The 9,072-nt window shown below is 43.4% G+C and overlaps 1 non-coding gene and 1 pseudogene across 1 annotated transcript; one reads left to right on the forward strand and one right to left on the reverse strand.

Moving 5' to 3' along the window:
* Window positions 1–1,914: 1,914 nt before the first annotated feature.
* LOC138089991 (protein Mis18-beta pseudogene) lies at window positions 1,915–2,603 on the reverse strand (annotated as a pseudogene).
* A 5,839-nt stretch (window positions 2,604–8,442) lies between these two features.
* On the forward strand, window positions 8,443–8,514 carry TRNAF-GAA (transfer RNA phenylalanine (anticodon GAA)). Its single transcript has one exon. It is a non-coding gene; the product is annotated as a tRNA-Phe (tRNA).
* The last annotated feature ends 558 nt before the right edge of the window (window positions 8,515–9,072 follow it).

Here is a 9,072-nt window from a genome sequence, read left to right on the forward strand (position 1 = left end):
ACCAGGGCCTGGAACAGCATCTGCCACTAACAAACATCCTGTGAGCAGCCCCTTTAGTTATCCCTCCCTCTTCCTGGCTGAAGGCACAGGGCTGGGGAAAAAGAAGGAGGGCAAGTGTCCCCAGCTTTACAGAGGAAATAGTAGTAACTGTCAAACAGCTAAATGATTAAAAGCGCATGGAATAAAAAAACACATAAATTATGAAACACAAGCTTTACATGTCTTAGCTCTCTCTGTGTGCTCAGTTGCTTCTGTCGTGCCCAACTCTTTTCAACCCTATGGATTTTAGCCCACCAGGCTCCTCTGTCCATGGGATTCTCCAGGCAAAAATACTAGAGTGGGTTGCCACGCTCTCCTCCAGGGGATCTTCTCAACCCAGGGATCGAACTCCTATCTCCTGTATCTCCTGAATTGGCAGAAGGATTCTTTATCACTGAGCCACTGGGGAAGCCCATATCATAGCTCTATAGGTTATCGACACGAAAATTTTAAATAATACCCCAACACTGAAGCTGCTGTATAGCACAGGCAGCTCAGCTTGGTACTCTGTGATGACCTAGGGGGTGGGATGGGGATGGGGTAGGAGAGAGGCTCAAGAGGGAGGGGATATATGTATACTTACAGCTGATTCTCATTGTTGTACAATAGAAACTAACACAACATTGTAAAGCAATTATCTCCTCCATCCAAAGGATCTCTATTCCTACCCCCCAAAGCTTTGTACCTTTGATTTCAGTTTTATTGTAATGTGTACTTAGCATGTTGTTAAACTGCTACATATTTCTTTTGCTGTTATGGTTAGGAATGTATAAAGGACCCTCAACTAAATGAATTAACAGTCTCTTAGTGGCTAGTTGGTGGTGGCTGAGCCACACACATAAAGTGCTCCCATGTGACTTCTCTGCTTCAAAGATTGCTTGCTGAAGCACTTTATCTGGCCATCTTAACTGCATTTTAAGAGTCATCAGAGGAGCTCTGAAAATTTCTAAGATGCACCTCAGACCAACTATATAAGGATTTCTGAGGGTAGGACTATAGAATGGTATGTTTTTAAAGCTCCAATTTAAAGTGGGATTGCAATGTGCACTTATGCATCTAAGGTGATTTATGAGGTTGAGAACTGTGATGTTTAATTTTATGTATCAACTTGAATGAGCCAAGGGATGCCCAGATATTTGGTCAGACATTATTCTGGATGTGTCTGTGGGGGTGTTTTGGACTGAAGTAAACATTCAAATCAGCAGCTGAGTAAAGCAGACTGGCCTTCCTAATGTGAGTGGGGCCTAAGCATCAGTTGAGGACTTGAATAAAACAAAAAGAGGAGTAAGAGGGAACATCTCCTACTTGACAGCCTTTGAGCTGGGATATCAGTTTTTTCCTGCCTTTGGACTTGAAACATCGGTTCTTCTTGGATCTTGAGACCACCAGTCCTTGGACTGGAGCTACAGCTGATTTCTTTTCTTTTTATAATTTTATTTATTTATTGGCTGTGCTGGGTCTTCACTGCTGTGCAGGCTTTTCTCTAGTTGTGGTGAGCAGGGGCTGCTCTCTTAGTTGTGGTGCGTGGGCTTCTCATTGCAGTGGCTTCTCTTGTTGCACAGCATGGGCCGTTTTGTGCGTGAGCTTTAGTAGTTGTGGCATGTGGATTCAGTAGTTGCGGCTTCCAGACTCCAGAGCACAGGCTCAGTAGCTGTGGTCACAGGCTTAGTTGCTCTACAACATGTAGGATCTTCCTGGACCAGTGATGGAACCCACATCTCCTGCACTGGCAGGCAGACTCTTTACCACTGAGCCACCAGGGAAGCCCCTCTCATCCATTCCTGAAGTTGATCTTTTTTGGGAAGTGATCAAATAGCACCTATTGTTGAAGACAGCAATAAGGCCTGACCCTGATACTCCAGCTTTGATTCTGGATCAGTCTTTTGGCTTGAACTAATCAAGAGTCACTTCCTTTAGAATCTTGAAGAGCAAATTTAAATGAGTATGCACTAACATCATCTTCTCTTTCAGATTTGCAACCATTTCTGGTAGAGATGTGTTGTGAATATCCATCTCGGGTGCATTTACTATGGCTTTTGCTTTTAAGAGGAAACACACCATTTTGTCACTGGAAAGGCAGACGTGACCTCTAGAGGCAGTCAGGGCAGCATAGGCAGAATACAGATGGAAACCAATGGAAATCTCACAGGAACTACAGAGTAAAAGGTTTTAAGTGTTGCCTTTGAGGGAACTTTCAAGGCCAACGAGGAAGGGAGCCTCCTAAACTACATTATTGTGACTCTGGAGAAGCTCTTGGCCCCAAGGGCTCTCAACAGGTCCCAGGGGAGGTGCACAGAGTCAGGGAGCACAGCATGGTACTGTGCATACTGGAACATGGAGCACCTCTCTGGTTTCAACCACCACAGCAGTCGTGGGTTAGATGGCATCTCCTCCAGCCCTAGCCCTGCAGGGCTGAGCAGAGAAGACCCTGTCACCACTTGCATGTCCCACTCCACGGAAGCTGTAAAAGAAGGTTCATCAATCGCCTTCTTATCCCCATCACAAAAGTCACCCCACAGCTGCTTTGTAAAGTGAGAGCAATGCCTCTGCGGCTGAGTTGCCATCCTCCTGCCTATACTTGGTTCTTGAACAATGCCACTGTTGGGGCACCGACCCTCAACTCAGTAAAAAAAAACCCCAAGCATAACTTTGTACAGTTAGCCTTCATCTGCAAAGCTGCATCTGCAGAATCAACCAACCTTGGGTGGAGTAGTAAGTATTTAGTGAAAAAATTTGCATATAAATGGACTTGTAAAGTTCAAACTGATGTTGTTCAAGGGTTAACTGTACATCATTGGCTCTCCTTGTTCTCAGGCCTTTGAACTTGGACTGCAACTACACCATTAACTCTTATGGGTCCAGGTGCTGACTGCAGATTCTGGGACTTGTCAACCTCCATAACTGTGTGAGACAATTCCTTACAACAAATCTATTTCTATATAGATATTCATCCTATTGGTTCTGATTCTCCAGAGAACCCTGACAAATATAGATTTTGGTACCATGAAGTGGAATGCTGCTGTAAAAAATACCTAAAAATGTGGAAGCTGCTTTGGAACTGGAAAATAGGTGGAGGCCAGAGGAGGTTTGAGGTGCATGCTAATAAAAAGTCTATATTGCCATTAAGGGACTCAGTTCAGTTCAGTTCAGTCGCTCAGTTGTGTCCAACTCTTTGTGACCCCATGAATTGCAGCATGCCAGGCCTTCCTGTCCATCACCATCTCCCGGAGTTCACTCAGACTCACGTCCATCGAGTCAGTGATGCCATCCAGCCATCTCATCCTGGGTTGTCCCCTTCTCCTCCTGCCCCCAATCTCTCCCAGCATCAGAGTCTTTTCCAATGAGTCAACTCTTCGCATGAGGTGTCCAAAGTACTGGAGTTTCAGCTTTAGCATCATTCCTTCCAAAGAAATCCCAGGGCTGATCTCCTTCAGAATGGACTGGTTGGATCTCCTTGTAGTCCAAGGGACCCTCAAGAGTCTTCTCCAACACCACAGTTCAAATGCATCAATTCTTCGGCGCTCAGCCTTCTTCACAGTCCAACTCCCACATCCATACATGACCACAGGAAAAACCATAGCCTTGACTAGACGGACCTTAGTCAGCAAAGTAATGTCTCTGCTTTTGAATATGCTATCTAGGTTGGTCATAACTTTTCTTCCAAGGAGTAAGCGTCTTTTAATTTCATGGCTGCAGTCACCATCTGCAGTGATTTTGGAGCCCCAAAAAATAAAGTCTGACACTGTCTCTACTGTTTCCCCATCTATTTCCCATGAAGTGATTAAGGGACTAGTGGTATAGAAACATGGATGTTAAAGGTGATTCTGGTGAGAGCTCAGAAAGAAAAAAAGAGAGCTAGAGAGAAAGCCTGCATCTTCTTGGAAAATACTTAGCAGAATGTTTGAAGAAATGTGAATGTTAAAGACTATTCTCATGAAATTTCAAGTAGAAGTGAGGAATAAGTTATTGGAAACTGGAGGAAAGGTGCTCTTTATTATATAATGGATAAGAACTTGGCTGAACTGTGCTCTAGTGTTTTGTGAAAGATTAAACTTGCCAGCAATGAAACTGGGTATTTAGCAAAGTTTTCTAAAGCAAAGTATTGAAAATGTAGCTTTAATCATCCTTACTACTTTTAATAAAATACAAGAGGAAAGAGATGAGTTGAAGAGAGAATCTTTAAGCAAAAAGGAACTGGAACTTAAAGACTGGAAAAGTCTCAAACTATCCATCACAAAAAAAAAATGAAGTAGATGTTCTGAAAAGAACTCTAAGGGTGTGGGTGGCTGAATAGCTTTTTAATGAAATTAAGATGAGTGTGAACCGTAGATCCAGTCAGTCAGTGTGAAGAAAGCTGAGTGCTGAAGAATTGATGCTTTTGAACTGTGGTGTTGGAGAAGACTCTTGAGAGTCCCTTGGACTGCAAGGGGATCCAACCAGTCCATTCTAAAGGAGATCAGTCCTGGGTGTTCTTTGGAAGGAATGATGCTAAAGCTGAAACTCCAGTACTCTGGCCATCTCATGGGAAGAGTTGACTCATTGGAAAAGACTCTGATGCTGGTAGGGATTGGGGGCAGGAAGAAAAGGGGACGACAGAGGATGAGATGGCTGGATGGCATCACCAACTCGATGGACATGAATTTGAGTGAACTCCGGGAGTTGGGTGATGGACAGGGAGGCCTGGTGTGCTGCGATTCATGAAGTCGCAAAGAGTCGGACACAACTGAGCGACTGAACTGAACTGAAACTTGCCAGCAATGAAACTGGGTATTTAGGAAAGGTGATTTCTAAAGCAAAGTATTGAAGATGTAGCTTTAGTCATCCTTACTACTTTTAATAAAATACAAGAGGAAAGAGATGAGTTGAAGAAAGAATCTTTAAGCAAAAAGGAACTAGAAGTTAAAGACTGGAAAATTCTCAAACTATCCATTGCAAAAAAAATGAAGTAGATGTTCTGAAGAGAACTCTAAGGGTGTGGGTGGCTGAACAGCCTTTTAATGAAATTAAGATGAGTATGAACCATAGATCCAATCAGTCACTTCAGTAGATGCCAGAAATAGAGATTATACCACCAGAAATGCTGCTAGCTTCAAGAAAATGGGACAGAATGAAGGAAGGTTGCTAACATGGGCTATCCTTCAAGAAAACAGAATGATATGAAGGTGATTCAGAGGGCTGCCTAACATAGGCCCAGGGGGCAAGGCTGTTTCCTTCCTGGTTTCAGAACTTGGGGCCCTTGAAAAAAGCCATGGTGGGGGCTCTCAGCAGAGAACTGGAGGAGCAGGGCTGCCCACAGAGTCTTGGGGGTGACACTGCCACCTCAGGGGCCCCGAGGGCAATGCATCAAACCAAAGAGGATTATACCCAAGCCTTTAAGATCTAATGGAATTTCTCTTGCTAGGTTTTAGACTTGCCTGGGACCTGTCACCCTTTCCTTCTTTCCTGTCTCTTCCTTCTGGAACAAGAATGTCTATACTATGCCTGCCTCCCCACTGTATTTTGAACATATAACTTGTCTGGTTAGGAAAGGAATTTTTCTTTAGGATGAGTCTCACCCATTTCTGGTTTAGATGCTATTTAGATTAGACTCTGGACTTTAGACTTTAGAGTTGATGCTAGAATAAATTAAAACCTTAGGGGTTGTTAGGATGGAGTACATGTATTTGCCTGTGAGAAGGACATGAATTTGGGGGGGCCCAGGGGTCAGAATGTTATGGACTGAATATGCCCCCTCAATTCATATGCTTAAGTCCTAACCCCTCAATGTGACTGTATTTGGAGATAGGGCTTATTGGGGGGTGATATGGGTTTAATGAGGCCATAAAAGTGGGGCCTTAAATCAATAGGGCTGGCATCCTTATAAGAAGAGGAAGAGACACTGGAGCCCTCTCTTCCTCACGTGAGGATGCACATCTGTAAGCTAGGAAGAGAGCTCTCACCAGAAACCAGATTAACCAGTACTTTGATCTTGGGCTTCCCAGCTTCCAAAGCTATGAGAAAATAAATTTCTGTTGTTTGAGTTACACAATCTATAGCATTTTGTTATGGTAGCCTGAGTAGACAAATATAAGGACCATCTAAAGGAGATAGCAATCGCTGCCCGCACACATATCCCCTTCTAAAATAATCTACCCTCACCTGCCCCATGGGGTACATGCCCCTGTGTCCTCAGCTTATTGGTCAGGGTGAGCACCTGACCCAGAAGACTCTATCCATGGGCCCCTGAAACATTTCACACATAAACCCCACAGATCAGAGTTTCATTTACGCTCATAAGATCTTCTTTTGCATTATGAATTCTCTAGGCATAACTCACGTTAGGGTAAGTTACTTGGTCAGATCATAGCACCTACCTGAAAAGCTCATTGTAACAGTGATTTTGAAACTTGAGGCACTTTCCAAAAAGGACAGGCTTAAAAGGATAGCAGTTAGAATCTTTCAGAAGCAAAGGTCAGAATGTGAGTATGGGACACCTATAGGAGAGTGGCTAAGAAGTAGGTGAGGGTGGGGAGATTGAAGGACACCAGGCAGTGCAGTTTTCCCTGGGATGATTCTTTACCCCTCACCTCCAATTCATCTTGAGGGTGGCCTTTGTCATAACTGTCCTACTCAAAGCAGATTTGACTGTAAGGGTTAAAGACCCATTCAAACCTATTTATGTATTGGGGGAGGGGTCGTTATTGAATGGATACAGTGGAAATCTAGCAGGACTTCTTGGAAAACTACAGTTATTTCTTCCTCTTCCCCCAACCCTGCTCCTTACCACCAGGCCCTGTGGCTTCTTGTGTTAGTTCACCTGGGCAGGTCTACCCACCCTCTCTTACAAAGGCTCTCTCAGCCACCTCAAGGTGGGATGGCCCTGGACGGGGTTGTCAATCATGAAACATCCACGAGGAAATTCACGCTGAAAATTTCTGTTCAGATTGTTAGAAATGTCCAAAGATACCTTATTTTGTCTATTTTAAGTCTTAAATAATTAGATTTAAGTTTGGATAATAGGCATACTTAGTGAAGTATTATGACTCATTTTGATAAAAATTTTGTGTTAACCACAAAATTCTTTTATAAAAAAACTCTATTGTAAAGTATTTCTAAAATGTTTACTTTCCTCTCTTTTTAAGATAGTGACAATATTTGCTCCCTTTTGTGATACGTGAATCCTAAGTTTTAATAGCAATTCCCATGGAAGAGATCTCAGGGAAAAGTAGACACAGTACTGAGTTTAGAGAGTCAGAATACCACATTCATCCCAGCTGTATCATCCGAGGAACCTCAGGCATGTCACTGAGCCTCTCTGAGCCCTGCTTTCCTCACATGAGAAAGAGGAAATGATGATAGGGTAGGAATACTTTTCTTTTTATCTGGGGGTAATCACTTTCAATTTATATGTAAAATTAACTTGAAAGTGGAAAGCTTCAGCTTTTATCTCTGGTATATAGGACTTGTACTATCTCTGGTATATAGGACTTGCACTCTGGTATGAATGACTTTTACAGTGTGAATGATCTCCATATACAAGGAAAGGAAATTGGGCTGAATTTGTGCATGCTGCTGCTGTTAAGTCGCTTCAGTCGTGTCTGACCCTGTGTGACCCCATAGACAGCAGCCCACCAGGCTCCCCCGTCTCTGGGATTCTCCAGGCAAGAACACTGGAGTGGGTTGTCATTTCCTTTTCCAATGCATGAAAGTGAAAAGTGAAAGTGAAGTCGCTCAGTCATGTCCGACCCTCAGCGACCCCATGGCCTGCAGCCTTCCAGGCTCCTCCATCCATGGGATTTTCCAGGCAAGAGTACTGGAGTGGGGTGCCATTGCCTTCTCCAGAATTTGTGCATATTCTAGATCATATTAGGGTTTTTTTTTGTGATACCAAATTCCTCATAGGAACTGGTTCTTTTGGCCTGTTTTTTTTTTTTTTTACAAAGTGAAAGTGGGAAAGTAGGAAAACAAATATATAAGTTGAGGGCTCATTCACTGAGTATATGTTTAACTAAGTTGCTACTGTACAAGAAAGTCATTAATAGTGTATTCATTTCTTTTAAGCTTATTCAACAAATATTCACCAAGGATATTGGGAACATGTGGTTGAATAGACATGATCCTTGTCCTCATGGAGCTGACAGTCTCGTACTTGAAACACTCACACATCAAAAAGGCCCTAAGGATATACGCTCCATCTCCCCTGGCCTATTTTCTGAGTTCCTGCAAATGTTTCTTTTGACCAGGGCCTAGAACGAGTTGGGGGAAGGAGGACAAACATCAAAGTCCAGCAACTGAGAAGAGGGCTTGGGCCTGAATATAAATCCCACATAATTTTTAGATCACTGTCCTTGGTTGAGGTGGGGGAGAAGATTTTTTTACCAAAGCTGGAACATCGACTATATATAACAGTATCCAAATACTGCTTCCCTGGTGGCTCAGAGGATAAAGTGTCTGCCTGAAATGCAGGAGACCCGGGTTCGATCCCTGGGTTGGGAAGATCCTCTGGAGAAGGAAATGGCAACCCAATCCAGTACTCTTGCCTGGAGAATCCCGTGGAGGGAGGAGCCTGGTAGGCTACAGTCCATGGGGTTGCAAAGAGTCAGACACGACTGAGCGACTTCACTTTACTTATCCAAATATCATATCTTGTCTCTACTCTAATATACTAACACTATTCCAATAGCTACTCCAATAGCTAACACTATTTGAGAGTCTGTCCAGGGTCAGGCACTGTACTGTGAACACTTTCCATGTTTTGTCTTTAATCTTCACACCAGCCTTGCAAGATAGATACTTTCATCATCCTCAGTTTGCTTATGAGGAGACTGCAGCTGTAGAGAACATGGCCAAGGTCACAATAGATGGTTATAACAGAATTAAACCTGTTCTGTCCTACTTGAGTACATAACTTCTTCCTGCCAAACCGTGTAGGGCCTTTACTATTTTCTAAACAGAACAGTGGGCTTTCCAGGTAGCACTAGTGGTAAAGAACCTGCCTGCTAATGCAGGAAACATAAGAGACGTGGGTTCAATCCCTGGGTTGGGAAGATCCCC

This window comes from Capricornis sumatraensis, chromosome 13, assembly GCF_032405125.1.
Source record: "Capricornis sumatraensis isolate serow.1 chromosome 13, serow.2, whole genome shotgun sequence".
NCBI lineage: Eukaryota > Metazoa > Chordata > Mammalia > Artiodactyla > Bovidae > Capricornis > Capricornis sumatraensis.